General features: G+C 37.0%; 1 pseudogene; it reads left to right on the plus strand.

Moving 5' to 3' along the window:
- Positions 1–4,356: 4,356 nt before the first annotated feature.
- On the plus strand, positions 4,357–14,029 carry LOC130887214 (peptidyl-prolyl cis-trans isomerase NIMA-interacting 4-like; annotated as a pseudogene).
- Positions 14,030–14,283: the final 254 nt, after the last annotated feature.

A 14,283-nucleotide genomic window follows, 5' to 3' on the forward strand; every position in this document is an offset into this window, starting at 1 on the left:
AAGAGTAGTGCTGTACATTCATCAAATGAATATGCCTCACCCCCAGCCTGTTTTTCTCTGCATTTTAAGCATTTCTTTAATGTTCTCTATCTACTGTAAAGAGAAGCTTCGTCAAAGAAAGTGAGAGCTATGCTTACATAAGATAAAGGGATTTAGAATGCAATTAATGCTGTAGAGGATGCAGAGTAAGGGGAACACTCCTCCATTTTTTATGGAAATGCAAATTTGTACAACCACTTTGGAAATCAGTATGGCAGTTTCTCAAAAAACTGGAAATCAACCTATCACGACATCCAGTAATGGGGTTGGGAGGGAGAAGAGGGCTGGGGGAGGGAGGAAAACAAGTGGGAACAGGATGGTCGTGATGAGGGAAGGACAAAAATGGAGAACAAGGAAAGAGATATCTTGATTGATACAGCTATTATGGGGATAGCAAGAATCTAGCACAAGAGAAATTCCCAGAAATCCACAGGGATGACCCGAGCTAAGACCCTACGCCATAATGGAGAGGGTGCCTGAATAGGCCTTGCCCTGTAGTCATATTGATGACTATCTTAAATGTCACCATAGAACCCACATCCAGGAACTGATGGAAGCAATTGCAGAGAATCATAGTAGAGCACTGAGTTTAGCTCTCAAAGTCCAGTTGAAGAGAGCAAAGAGTGAGAATACAAGCAAAAAGGTCAAGACGATGATGGAGATGCCCACCGAAACAGCTTACCTGAGCTAATGGAAGCTGTCCAACTTAGACCTAACAGTGAGGGAAACAGCATAGAACCAGACTAGACAGTTGTGGCTGACAGTTGTATGACTGGAGCAGACTGTGGGGTCCCTGGCCGTGAGACCAAGGTTTATCCCTACTGTTTGTTCTGGCTTCTTAGAACCCATTCTCTCTCGAGGGACACCTTGTTCAGCCTAGATATATAGATTTGGTCCTGCCTCAAAGCAATATACTAGACTTTGTTGAATCCCCATGGAAACCTTCCCCTCTCTGAGCAGTGGATGAGGCTGGTATGGGGGGTGGTAGTGAAGGAAGCAGTAGGAAGCGGGGGAGTGGAAAATGGATTTGGCATGTGAAATGAAAAAAGATAGTTTTTAAAAAGTAAATTAGAAAAATAAATAAATAAAAATAGAATGCAATTAAAACTATACTAGTTTAGAAAACCAGCAGCAGCAGAGTTTCATCTAGGTTCCATGACTGTACATACCATGGTTATTACCAGTACTGAATTCCCTTCTACTGAGTAGGCCTTTAATCCAATTACGTGGCTACTGTTTATTCACAGGCTATAAATTCCACTACCAAATCTTTGAGGGTTTCTTTCTGGGATGGCACTCATGTATCAGTTTTGGAGCCAGGGAGAAAGATGTGGTGCTTTCTTCCTTGGCATCTTGCACAGAAACCTTCAGATACTGTGAAAGCCTGATGTCATGGGTGAGGCTTCTGACTCAGTAGCATCTTGTTTCATCCAAGTCCTATATCACAAGTATGTATTGTCTTAGAAATAAGGTCTTAATTTAAAGTTGTGAGACAAGCAGGGGCTAAAGTAATAGTGTACAGAGAAATCTGTGATTTCTCTCTTCCAACACACTAAATTGTTTATAACTGATACAACCCATTTAAACTTCCCGTAGTTTTGAATTTCTTGATGATATGCTGGTTTTATAGTTCACTCTTTCCCTCTTTCTCTTTCTTGAGAATTGAAAATTAAATTAAAGGCTCATTTACACTCATTTGTTCTCTTTAGGAAGCCCCTAAGGTGCCTTTGGAGTTCACTCAAAACAAAATGAAGTCCCACTCTCTTTCTGTGAGTGATCATCCATGGCTACTGAATAACTCTTCTCCAAGATAGGAGGCAGAGGACAGAGGATGTTCTCTGAATAAATTTTCCATCTGTCTTCCGAACAGAGTCTCATGTAGTTCAGACTGGTCTTGAAACCACTGTATAGCCAGAACACGTTTCAAATCTTGATCCTTCTGCCTCTAATGTTCAAAGCACTATCATTTCAGTCCAGTCTACATAGTACAAAACATCACAATGTCAAGGAAAATAGAACATTTTCTCTTAATTTAAGAAATTCAAAAATAAAATGTATCATAATTTCTACTTCAGGAAAATATTTTTAAATTTTATTTTTCTGTTTTGTGATACCTATGTATTCATTTTCTCATTCAAGATCTTGGTTAACATACATTGGACCATGTTATTCTATCATCAATCTCACCTGCTTTCTAGTCCTTTTTATTTTGTTCATTACTTCTTTTCAAATTTTTAAAATATAGAATTACATTTAAAATTAAATAGAATTACATCACTTTCCCCATTTATTTCCTTTTCCTAGCCTCTCCAAGGTACTCTTACTTCAATTGTTCCCATGTCTCTTCTCTAGGACATAGCTACTATTCCTGGTTTTATATATGTATGTGTGCGTGTGCATATACACAAATATATGAATACCACCTGTGAGAGCATTTTTGTTTTTAGTATGTATATGATTTCCAGGTTGAAAACTCTGTATTGTACAATTATAGGGGCTTCAGCCCTGGGAGACTAATTCCCATTCTCCCAGTGGTTACTAATTTTGTACAGGTTTTGCCTGGTGATTGAACCTCACAAAAATTTCTCCCTTCCTTGTTAACTTGTCCATTGATGTTGCTATTGCTCAGGTCTTACAGCAGCCATTTGTAGGACTGTTTTACAACAGGCATCCTGGTATTTTGACTCTTTAAATTCTTTCCACCCTCCCTTGTACATTGTGTTCTGAGCTACAATGTAAATGTATCCAATGAGGCTTGGCTCTCTGAAACCCCAAACTCTCTGTGTTTCATCCAGTTGTGGATTTCTGTGTTGGACTCTACTGTTGTAAAAAGCGGTTTATTTGATGATGGATGGCAGCTATGCTTATTAGTGTGTATAAAGATAAGGTTTAAAAAAATAATATGGAATTAGATTAGCTCTTAATGTCCATGACCTCTCTGGGAAGCTGTCTACGTTTCCAGTACTAGGCATAGTTCCCTTCCTGTCAAGTGGTCCAGAAGTCCAATTAGACAGTTGTTGATTACCATCAACTTGTAACTACTGTTTATTTGGTAATTTTATAAAATAGCTATATAAATAAAATAGGAATTAAAATATACTTGACAATAGATGAGAACATTTATGGGTGTCTTGTCATGCTGGTCTTTGCTATGCTTCATGGGCTCTGTAGCTGAGTAGGAGTGGGGAACTGCCTCCTTCCTTCCTCACCTTGCATAGCTATTTTCTGGTATGACGGAAGCCAGAGTTGGAAAGCAGGCTTTCTGATGGAGGAAGGTCATTGGCTAATAAAGAAACTGCTTTGGCCCATTTGATTGGCCAGCCTTTAGGTGGGTGGAGTAAACAGAATAGAATGCTGGGAGGAAGAGGAAGTGAGCTCAGATGCAGGGCAGCTCCTCTCAGAGACAGACGCCATGCTCCCCTCTCCCGGGCAGAATCGATGAAGCAAGCCGCCAGGTCAGACATGCTGAATCTTTCCTGGTAAGACTGATGCTACACAGATTATTAGAGATGGGTTGATCGGGATATGAGAATTAGCCAGTAAGGGCTAGAGCTAATGGGCCAAACAGTGTTTAAATGAATACAGTTTGTGTGTTGTTATTTCTGGTGTAAAGCTAGCAGTGCAGGAGCCGGACAGGACGAAAAGCAGGCCTGCAGCTCCTACTACAGCTTCCCTGTCAGATCCAACTAAAATCTTATGCGTCTTGTATTCTAAGTGTGAAGTACCTTCAATAAGGGCCCACTCTAGACCCCTGAGAGGCCAAGAGGGACCACACAGTCTACTTTGTTTGAGAAGCCACTTGTATGTCACATTCCTTTAGTGTAGCATCTCATTTTAAGTGATTTCCTCTCTCAGGCAAGTAATTGGAATTGTGACTGTATTTCTCCCAGCATCTACTTTCCTCTAAATGTTACAGAAAAAGAAAAACTTCCATGCTGTGTTCATCTTCTCTAGGACTTTCTCATCTATTATTTCTATAATTTCTCATCTAAGTAGATGCTATTCTCCTTCTGACAGCTCAGAGAAATCAGCATCCCTCTGCCACCACCATGAACCCTGACACCTGGTCTGGTTATTTGGTAATTTAGGTGGACACTGATATTTTTCTGACCATTTGTTACTGTCACTCTCTGTTTGCAGACTGCCATGGCTAGCGGTTTCCACGGTGTATAAGCAACATGCAGTGTATACTCTTTTGCTCACAATCATATCGTTTTTTAATTTACTTCTGTACTGTGAAAGTAAAGTCACTGCTTCAAAGTTGCGTATGATTGTTATTGCTTCAGATCAGAAGTGTCTTTGCTCTTATGAAGCGTGATGGCCAGAGAGGAAGCTGGAGGAAGGGCAGCTGTGCTTTCCAGGGAAGCTGCTGTATGGACTGCCCTCTGTATCTCCACAGTCTGTTAAACCCTGCTTCCGCACAGCTCATATGTTACCGATAAACCTTCATCTGCAAATGTGCACAACAAACACAGTCGCCTCCTCTTCATAGAAATATTTTATTTCATAAATAAATAAATAAATAATAAAAATGGTTTTTGATTTACAGCTTGTCCGTGAACTTTCTTGTAAGAGGCGTTTTCTTTTAGGCCACCAACCAGTTCCCAAATCTTGAAAAGAGACTTATTATTAGTTTTGAATGCTCAACCTAGCTTACACACGTAAGCTATCTCTTTTAACTTAAATGTACCTGCTTCGCTTTATCCACCTTTTGCCTCAGTGCTTACTACCTTTCTTATTTCTGTATATCCCATTTCCACTGCTTCTCTATATTTGGTTGGCTGGCCAACATCTGCCTGTGTTCTTACCCTGGTGTATCTCTCATTTTTTCATGCTTCTCTCATTCTTTCTTGTTTTCTTTTTGAACCTATATTTCTGCTCCTCCTATTTATTTTCTCTTGCGGTTAGCCCCACCTATCCTTTCTCTGCTTAGCTACTGGATGTTCAGCTTTTTATTAGACCAGACAGGTACCTTAGGCAGGGAAGGTAAAACAGATGCAACATGTCTTTACATAATTAAACACACATGTGTACATCATTAAACAAATGCAGCATAAACAAACGTAACACAACTTTGCCTAGTTAAAATAATATTGCTCAATACTGTCTGCCTAAAAGTCCATAGCTTTTCACAAAGATTGTGTGTCATTAAATACAGGTTCCCTATACCTCTATGGAGGTATAGGTGTCCCATACCAATGCTTATAGAGCTAAACACAGGTGAGTTTTCTCAGGTTTTATAAAACAAGGCAGAAAATCCTTTTAATTTTATAAATCCTTTTTAATAGGAGTACTATCATTTTCATGGTGACTGATCTAGGTCAGATATCAAGCTGAATAGGGCATGGCTCAAATCAAGCCGGGTATGGCATCTGTAGCCCTCACTACATGACTAAATTCATAATAGACAGATCATGTATGGCTAAAATAAATTTACTGAACATACCTTTTCTCTTTCATAATCACAAAGATCCAGATTCTCCACACTCCACCTAGTTTTACGATACACCCTGCTCTGACCTTGCCAGAGCCTACCCAAGAACAGACTGTACCCTATTAGTGCACATGGACCTCATTGTTGGCACTGAGTTCAACCCACTCGAATTCTAATAAAGACTCACAGGCAGTTGTTAGGAAACGAATTCCATAATGACACAAAGAAAGGCTGTGGATCTATTTTTAGACAGATGATGTGTGGCCCATGCCTCAGGCCCACCAAATGATAATAATAATAACATTTTTCAGTAAGCAAAGAGAATATTTTCACATAAAAACTGCATAAATTATAAAATGTTTCCTGGCATCCTTCCTTATCTTACCCACCTTTTTCTTCTAGTCCTCCTGCCTATGAACACCAGCAGCAGTTGCAGGATCAGTATTGATTATCTTGCTGAACCCCAGGAACATCCAAGGGAACAATGAAGCCTTTGTGTCAAGTATTCTTCAGAGAATAATGAGACGTGACAGTACACGTGTACAGCTAAGGCAGCGGAGCTTTACATGGCTGATAACTCACACACACATTTGAATGTCTTTTAAAAATAAAACTATGGATGAATATTATAGTATTTGTGTCTTACATATGCATAGATACATGTGTGGTATGGTGTGTGTGTGTGTATGTGTGTGTGTGTGTGTGTGTGTATTAGTAGTAGCAACAGCACAGAAAACTACATTAATGCATTATGGAAAAACCTGTGAGTCAAGAGAAAAGTCTTAGATAGGACATTTCTCAGAAAATTAAGAAATATGACTCTCATCAATAGAAGAAACCTTTTTGGCAGGATATCATCTTAGGCTATTGACAAATTTAGATTGCTAACATTGCATTCAGATCTTAGAAGTCAAATAACCCATATTCCAGTTTCTTCTAGAAGTTTAAAAAGTTATTTTTTCATAATTTCCGATTTGCTCCTGCGTGGACTGTTAACAACTGCCAAGTTTGGCTAAATATGGAAACCATTTAAAGGAATCTTATTAAAAATCCAGCTTCCTAAAATTGGACCTTATGTGAACTCCAACATCAGAGGAATCCAGAAAAAAAATGAAATGAATATTTAGTGCAAAGCAAATTAAAGAAGTTATAGTACAACTACTTGAGATTAAAACATTTTAAGGCTTATGTGTAATTTTCTGCATTTCCTCAAAATTTAGAAAAATGCATAAATCTCAGAGACCACAATTGCAGGGCCAACTAGGGTACACTATCACCAAAGCTCTTCATCAGATGATCGTCATGGATAACTTTTGTGTCTCTCTCCACAAAAAAAAAAAAAAAAAAACCCAGGTATGATGAAGACAGACACTTAAAAGAAATCTCATGCTATCTCAGAATTGAGTATAATAACGGGTTATTTATTTAGGGGTAGACTCAAAGATTACAGTTCTCTGCATGAACTGGGAACAGGAACCGAATCACGCCGCCAGAAGAGAACCCTGACACATGCTTTACCTTAGCATATAGAGTATAAGAGGCCATTCCCAAGTGGGCAGGTAACCTAAAAGCTACTGGCAGTAGGAATTCCTACAGCACCTTCTCCTTTTGTTTAAATAAGAAAGTTCTAAGCCTAATACAATGTTATATACAATAAGAACAAATATCAGCTATAAAAATTAGAATTACAACCAACATGAACAATATCAAGCAAGAAACATGTAATAAATGTTTAAATAATTATCCTATTCTAATGAGTTTAAGTCTTGTATAATACATAACTTTAGCCACGTCCTGAAAAAAGAGTAACTACAACTATCTCATCTTCAACCCCAATGAAGACCCAAGAAGGGAAATAATATTACTTGAGTATGCAGGAAGTGCAATCAAGCAACTTTTAAAATGTGCAAAAAATGACAGAGACAACAGGCTACCTGGGCAATCACCCAAAGTCTCATTTGCAAGGTTGGAGCAGCCAACTTTAGCTAAGGCCCAGAGTAACTGACAAGACATTTTCAGAGTCAGGGAATTTTTCAAAACCGTCTTATTTTGTCTTGACAAGATTTGACAGTCTTTTTCCTTGTATACTTCTTGTCTTGTCTGGACATCATGCATTTTGTCAGTGGTTGAGGCATGGGCTGTTCCTTGCCCATAGGCCAGTTTTGCCAAGAAGAAACCAAGCTCCAAGTGGAGTGTCTTCAGTGTTCAACATTTTCTAGGGAATAGATCAATGCTGCCAGGAGCAATCATGGCTCACTTCAACAGAACCCTAACTTTTTTAAATGCCATATACTACAGCTTTTTGAAGTGGCTGAAAATTATCTATCTATGCAGAATACAATCTCTATGTTTCTAAAGAAACTGATTAGTCTAACTCTAAGTATTACGAACAAGGTTGACTATTGACCTATGAATCTTAATACCTACAAAACTAAAGACTAAAACTTCATATAAGAATATTAAACAATCTTTAAACAACTGTGCAACAAAGGAGGATAATTATCTTAAAATGTTTAAGCATCTTAATCAGAGGTAGAAATATATATTGCGATATGATAAATATATCCTAAAATTGTATAAATAAAATATACAAAGTATCTTAAGCAGAGGTAGAAGCATGCATGCATACAATATGACAAAATAACTTTGCCTAGGTATACAAATATTGTGAACAAAAATAGGAACATATTCAATATAATTTAAGTCTGTATCAATATTCAAGAATCTATACCAATGTAAATTGCCTATAAATAATAGCTCACAAGTATTCACTCCATTACTCACTATTATTATTAGTGTGAGTAAGCTCACACTTATCTACTATCTCATCTAATTTCCTCTGTTTTTCAAAGAGATCCCTGATCCTACATAATTTCCCACAACCCCCTACCCTATACCAATTACAATCCACCTTTAAATAATGTCCCTAACCATGAGGACAACCTTTGCCGGGAGAGGGGGTGTCATCTTCTAGAATTACTTTCATCTGTCATGGGGGCGATGTTCTTTCTATGGGATCCTGTGAAAGTAAATTGATGGTTAAGATCAAAAATTACTGTCTGACGTAATTGCAAATAGTCTCTGAGTATTCAGTAGATTTTTTTCTGATGTTCTTATTTGAAGTTCTGGCCAGAATGTTGTAAAAAAAAGTACACCATTTCAGCTAACCAAGTTGGAATCATCTTGTGCAGCTGGTACAAAAAACACATCTTATAGTAGCGCTAGCAGCATCATGATGTCATATTAACCAGGTTAAGTTGCTGTTATTGGGTCCCATCTTCTTTGAAACTTCAAAGATTATTGCAGGAAAATTGTTCATTGTGGAAAACTTGACATTATTTATATATATTTATATAGACAAAAATAAATTTTTATTTATAAATAAATAAAAATTTATATATATAAAGAAGGTGTATATATATATATACACACACAAAAATAGGTATGAAACAAAGTAAATTATTTTTCTAAATTCTTTCTTCTTTCTGTCCCATACCAGGAGGCTCTTGACAAGAGATAGAAACTCTGAATGTTTTTAAACAACATGCTTGGATTTAGAGAAGGACAGAGCCATTGTTCAACTCCAAAGCCAGCTCTATATTTCATATATACTATATTTTATATATGTATAAGTTTTGATAACCTGTACTTACAAGTCATATTTCTTTTTCTTGATGATCCCTATTGGATACTTATTTTTCCTCTGTCAGCATCCAAACATCCAAACATCCAGGGTCTCTTGAATTTTTGAAGATGTGTATTTTCCTGTAAAGACAAGAACAGAAACCTGCTGCAACCCTATATGCTTTCCTTACTACCTGTTTGGTTGTCATCATTGTGGATGAGCTGTCATTTCTCCTTCTCAAGAGATTTCTCTTTTACAAAGCAAATTTTTATTGATTCTGATGGTATTCATACTTTTCTTCTCCTGTGGGAACAAGAGAAAAACCCCTTCCCCAATGTAGCACATATCCTGGTTTCCATTCTGAGGTCAACACAACCTAGAAATACACTGGCTGATTTAATTCAGAAGACTTTTCTATTATCCAATGTCTCGCTGCTGCTCTTGTCCCTTTCTCATTAATGTAAAGGAAATTAAAGGGTAATAAAGCATTATGTATTCTATACATTATGTATTCTGGAAGTATTTTCTACCCTTTTTGCTTATTTGACATATTCTTTATAGTTCAATTTGATCTTTCTACAACTGCCCGACTTGTAGGGTTCTGTGGTATACCTATAATATGCTTTATATTATAATAAGAAAAAGAACTGTTTCATTTTCTTAGAAACATGCCGGACCACTATCTGTTTTTAATTTGTGCAAGTGTACCCATAATGTCCATAACTTCTAATAAATGTATGATTACTAAATCAACCTTTTCTGAGCTTAAAGCAGTTGCCCACTGAAAACCTGAATAAGTGTCAATGGTGAGGTGTACATATTTTATTTTTCCAAATTTTGTAAAGTTGAACACATTCATCTGCCAGATTTCAGTCCTTTGAGTACCCTTTGGGTTAGTCCTTGGAGGCAAAGGTGTTTGGTTATATAGAAAGAACAAGTAGGACATCTCTTTATAATCTCCTTAGCTTGTTGCCATGTAATAGAATACTCTTTCTTTACACTTTTGCTATTGACATGATGATTCTTATGGAATTCTGAGGCTTTTAACACACTTCCAATCAGTAATCGATCAATTTCTGCATTACCTTTTGCTAGAGGAACTGGCAGACCTGTATGCGATTGGATTTGTGTTATGTATATAGGACAAAGCCAATTCCTGATTATGTCTTGCACCTGGATAAATAATGAAGTCAATTATGTATCATCTAGTATAAATTCTGTGGTTTCAATATGCAAAACAACACTTTCTGCATATTGTGACTATATTAAGAGGTTCTTTAAAAATACCTTAGCACCATGAGAATAGCATATAATTCTGCCTTTTGGACAGAATTATAAGGGCTTGTTCCACCTTACTTAATTCTTCTGATTTGTAACCTGTCTTCCCTAATTTATTTGCACCATTAAAAAATGTATGGGCTCCAGTTATTAGAACATCATGTAAATTTGGAGAAGAATCCAAGAAGTTTTCTTTATAAGATTAAGTCTATCATTTTTGGAATAATTGCTATTAATTTCTCCAAAAAATTAGCACAAGCTCTTTCCCATGGTTCATTATTTTCCCATAACTTTTAAAAATTTCAACAGTAGTAAAAGGCACTATAATCTATGTTGGATCTACTACTAGTTGCTAGTTGACGAATACCTGCTAGTTGATGAAATCTCAATTTTCCTTTTATAATTAATTAGACTTTTATAATTAATTAAAGAGACTTTTTCCACATAAATTTTTAATTTTCTTACTTGGTTTATATGGTAAAAAGATCCATTATAAGATAATATCATCTCACTGCATAAAAGTTCCTATAGGAGGAATGCTGGAGGGCAATATGACTAGAATACAATTAAGATCTGGATTCACCCTATCCATATGTGCCTCCTGTAATTTCTCCTCAACAATTGTCAATTCCTTTTCTGCTTCAGCTGTTAACTCTCTGTGAATATTATCACCATCTAAGGTTTTGTTTAAATGAATTATTAGATCAAATGTTATTCCAACAGACAGTCATAGGCTGGAAATGTCTCCTAATAATCTTTGAAAGTCATTAAGAGTACTCTCCTGGGTAGCAAATTTTGTGTATACTATCTTATAATATCCTTCCCAGAATTATGAGTTTCGGGAACTGCAGGAATGTTAATCTGGGCATTCCATTGCTGTAGCAGGTCACAACCCCATAAATTCACTTCAATATTAGCCATATATGGCCTCAGTCTTCTTCTCTATCCTGGTCCTATGCATTCAACCCATCTTGTACATTGTTTCACTTGAGATAGCGTTCCAATTCCTAGTAATTGAACATCTGCCTCTTGAAGAGGCCAATATGGATGCCAAGATTCTGGGATAATGATACTTATATCCTCACCCATGTCTATTAAACCCACAATTGCAATGCCATTTTATACACACTTTTAGCTTTGGTCTTTGATCATTTATAGAAGTCTGCAAGAATATATCTTTCCTATTTCCTATTGGAATTTTTTATTTATCCCCCATGTTTATTCCATCATTTAGAACAGTATGTTTCTTACAGAAGGCTTTAGATATTTTAATTTTCCTGGTGAGAAATGTCTTCCACAGTGACTGGGAATTACTGGACCACTTTCGACCTGGGGCCTGCGACAGGCCCCTCAAGGAGTTTTCCAATGATATCGGGTTGCCTTGCCTGTCTTATGTTGATCTGCATTCATTAATCCAATATCGGCCTTTGCAACACCTTATACATATAACTGAAGCCTGAGTCCTCCTATTCTTGCCATTCCCAGAGGAGATATTATTCCTAGGAATTCTTTGTCTACAATCTCTTCTCATATGTCCTATTCTACCACAATTAAAACATTTGGCATTTTGATGTCTCCTCATTTTTTTTGGAAATTGCTTCTCCTACCCAAAATTCAATATTATAGTCAAAAGTCTCAATGTTCATTGTATGCAGGATCCATTCATCCATACGTGCTGAACTAACCTTTAAAGGCCCAAGTATCTTTTTTGCATTCTGTGTTAGCATTTTCAAAGCCAGAGATTCAATAAGTACTCATTTATTATTTGGGTCTGTTACTCCTATTTGTAAAGCCTTAGTTAATCTTTGCAAAAAGTAACTAAAGGGTTCTCTCTGGCCCTATTTAACACGGTAAATGATTCAATTCATTTTTCTAGTTCTTGAATCCTGTCCCAAGCATTTAAGGCTGCTTTGTGGCATAAGAACAAGATTTGTTCATCATAAAAGATCTTGAACCTGTGGGTCAGCATAAGAATTTGATCTTGGGAAGTCTCAAGTCATTTTGCTTTTCCCTGTTGTTCTAAAGCTTTAGCCTCTTCTCTGAAATAACATTTAAATATCAGTTGAGGCCCATCATCGAGGACTGCTGAAACTAACTGAAGGAAGTCATGTGGCGTCACTTTAATGCTGGAAGCCCATGTCTTTACCATCTCCCTAACAAATGCAGAATGCAAGCCGTAAATTATGACAGCTTGCTTAATTGCTTTTAGATCATTCATTCCTATAGGTATCCATCTACCTTCTTTTAATCCTTTTGGGCCATTAGAACTTGATGCTTTGTCAGAGTAAATTATAGGGCAGGAAACTAAAACCCTGGGTAAGTCATCTCTGACAGCTACTGGTGATATTGAATCCTGTTCTTGTGCCTTCTTTCCCTGCTCACAAGCTCCAGTAATTTCCTCAATCATGTCAAGTCTTTTTACCACTGCTTTTTGTAAAGTCTGAATCTCCTGGCCTGTATACATTTCTAGTGATATCATTGAGGTACCTAGCCACTGGTCCTTATTCTGCACATGTGATTCCAAGGTCTGCACATGTTAAGGATAACAACTCATCCTTGGACATTATATGGATAACATGCAGATTGCCTCCTGGAGAGATACTCTATCTACTAACCTATCATAAATTTTTAACAAATTTTGATTGTCAAATTCTACAGTATGAATTCTTTCAGATCATTTCTCAGTACCCTTTGACATGTATTCAATTTTGCCTGTCAAATTAATGTTACCCTGTTCAATAGTATTATTTTTTTTCAGGTAATTTTTGATTTTTGAAAATCAGCTAGCTGTTCATTATTAGTCTGTAAGACTGTATAATTTCTAGAAGTGCCTCATTAATGACTCTATTATCAAACTATTTTCTTACAGATGTAATATGAAGAAAAAACCTGAGTCCCAATATCCAATGAATGTATGTATTACCATAACCATATAAGCCTTGCAGAATACAATCCATAGTTTTATCAAAATGTTACTAAAAGTTTCAATGTTAATGTTGTCTGCAATTATATAACTTTCAAGTTTATTGATTTATTAATTACCTATTATGAAATCCGGGAACTTGTTTTAGGTGTGATAATCTTTATTTTCCAACATGTGTTATGGTTGCAGAGTCATGACAAGAGGTGCAATGTGGTGCCAGGAACACTCCTGAGCGGCTTTGGTTTCCCTGCCTTGGTGCTGCTTAAATATTGAAAAATATGCTTTCCTGGACAAAATAAAAGCAATTAAAGCACAATTGAGAGTTCAACCGTAAGCCTAAGAGTTGTTGCTGAAGTCGAAATGTGGTTCTGGAAAAGGGGGGAAAGGAGGTGCAGCCTTTGGGAGTGGCAGTGCTGACAAGGCTAAGAAAGGTGGTGCAGTGAAAGTCAGACACATTTTATGTAAAAAACATGGCAAAATCATGGAAGCCATGGAAAAGTTAAAGTCTGTAATGAGACTCAAGGAAGTGGCCACACAATACAGTGAAGATAAAGCCAGGCAAGGTGATAACCTGGGTTGGATGACCCAACCTGGGTTGGATGGTCCATGGTAGGACAATTTCAAGAAGGCAGCATTTGCCTTGCCTGTAAGTGGGATGGATAAGCCTGTATTTACAGACCCACCAGTTAGGACAAGATTTGGATATTATATTATTATGGTTGAAGGATGAAAATAAAAGCACATGAAGGACTGAAAAAATATAAAATAAAAGCAATTAAATCAATTCCGTACATGAAGCAAGAAGCCAAGAACTAAGGAGCTGGGAGTACAAACCAGAAGCTGCACAGTTGTCAGGTGACAGAGAATGAGGCAGGAAATGCCAGCAGTGGTGTGTGTGTATGTGTGTGTGTGTGTGTGTGTGTGTGTGTGCAGCTTGGGAAAGTTCCAAGTCTCTGCATGCAGTTAGTACCACTGTGATGGAGG

This window comes from Chionomys nivalis, chromosome 15 (assembly GCF_950005125.1).
Source record: "Chionomys nivalis chromosome 15, mChiNiv1.1, whole genome shotgun sequence".
NCBI classification, from domain to species: Eukaryota; Metazoa; Chordata; class Mammalia; order Rodentia; family Cricetidae; genus Chionomys; species Chionomys nivalis.